The sequence below is a fragment of the Triticum aestivum genome, chromosome 4A (genome assembly GCF_018294505.1).
Source record: "Triticum aestivum cultivar Chinese Spring chromosome 4A, IWGSC CS RefSeq v2.1, whole genome shotgun sequence".
Classification (NCBI taxonomy): Eukaryota; Viridiplantae; Streptophyta; class Magnoliopsida; order Poales; family Poaceae; genus Triticum; species Triticum aestivum.
Window position 1 is genome coordinate 361,968,385 of NC_057803.1, and position 1,876 is coordinate 361,970,260.

General features: G+C 39.4%; 1 long non-coding RNA gene across 1 annotated transcript; it reads right to left on the reverse strand.

The window, feature by feature from the left end:
* Positions 1–400: 400 nt before the first annotated feature.
* On the reverse strand, positions 401–1,649 carry LOC123082009 (uncharacterized). The gene is made up of 2 exons (XR_006438903.1): positions 1,176–1,649; positions 401–973 (listed from the first exon to the last, which is right to left on the reverse strand). It is a non-coding gene; the product is annotated as an uncharacterized lncRNA (long non-coding RNA).
* Positions 1,650–1,876: the final 227 nt, after the last annotated feature.

Sequence of the window (1,876 nt, forward strand, 5' to 3'; positions counted from 1 at the left end):
AGAAAAAGAGTATGTAGTATCTGTCCCATAAAAAAAGAATGTAGTATCTGTACCGGAGAAAAAGTATGTAGTATATGTGTATTTTCAGTTAAGAATGGGGACACGGGGACCATGTGCTTTTTGATATACTTCTCGTTTCTCATAAACCTAGTTTTATTCAACAAGTGAGGGTATTCTTAAGAATGTAGTGTATGAAAAAGTAGTATGAAATATATATATATATAGAAAAAAGTAGTATGGTGTATAAAGAAGTTCTTTGGAGTACATGGTATTTTATAAAGAATGGAGTATATGGTTGGTGTATTTCAAAAAAAAAAAAAAAAGAGTGTCTCCGACAAGAGTATAGACTCTAAATAAAGAGTATGTCTGAATGAACAAAATACACGAAGATACCAAGATATTGAAAGGCGTATTCAAAATGTTCTCTCCACATGTACAGGTACAAGTACTATAGTATATTGTGAGATTGCCTCTTGAAAAATTACGTAACTGTAGTATAAAATTAAATGAAGTATCTATGACATACTACACCTTGAAGCAACTGCATATACTAGCTAGAAGACTTTTTTGAGGACATGGGTTGTTTGTCTGATGATGATGCGTGCTAATGCATGTGCATACACAAATCTATGACTTAATGATCAACTTAATATACCCATCAGAGCACAGGAGCAGTCATCGTTGTCTCGACACAGGAGCAGTCATCGGTTGTGAGCAGCCGTTCGTCGTTGTTGCCGGGAGTAGTCACTAGTCGGTTGTGTGCAGTTGTATGTATATCATCGTGGCCACCACTGTGCGAGACCATTCACACGTAAGGCCAGGTACAGTCGTTCGTCGTGGCAGAGATGAAGTCGTAGGTCTCCGATCCATGCAACGCTAAAGCAAGCAGTCATCGACATATGAAGCCGTACACTATCGGTGCCGCCGCCGCCCGTCAGAGCAGTCACATATTGGTTGTTGGTGCTTGTTGAGGCTGAGTAGGGATAGCCCGTACAATGTAGCCACGGTCGCAGGTTGCGTCGCCGGCGGTGCAGTAACAGGGAAAATTGATCCATGCACATAAAAAAAAGCCAGAAAGAGATTAGCATGATGTATGTGCATGAAAATAAGAACAATTAAAAACCAGCTAGCATGATGCGTGTGTGGAAATCACATAAAGGTGCATGCAATGTTACCTCCTTTTACTTCTAATGATTTATCCCGATTCAGCTTCCTCTCGTAAAGAGAGAGCAGATGAATCAAGTCAAGCCCATTAGTAAAATGAAATTTTTGTGCGCCACTGCTTGGCCGTGAAAAAGGGAAATCAATTAGCAAGACACATGGATGGAAAACAGTCACATTATTGCGTACCTCGATCTCTTTTGGTAATTTCCATCGATCCTAATCTTGTTAATGGATGGGGAAGAGAGAGAAAGACAAAGAGGATTATTGTTAGGTTACATCCAGATCTGATTTTTCTAAACAAACCTTGCCTCCGATCAGTTATAGTACTATGTATACACAGCGAAGACCAAACAAAGAACAGAAGTACCAAGAAAATCGGACCGGCCAACCAACCAACCAGGCTCCAAAAATATCAGTTTTCCTCGACCCGCAACCCATTAAAAAAATCAATCCTCAACACCGTGATGAGATCGTACGGCAGTAAGGATAGGGGTAGTTACCCCATAGTGGTAGAATGCATTTTCCCTATATATATATATATATATATATATATATATATATATATATATATATATATGGTGGATCTATTATATAATACTCCTTAAAAGTTTTATTCTAATAACACCGGCTTTATTCTGTTAACACTTTCGCACTTCGAAGACCCACGAACCGAACCCCTCCCCCACCTAATCCACCGTCTACCGGTCAACCC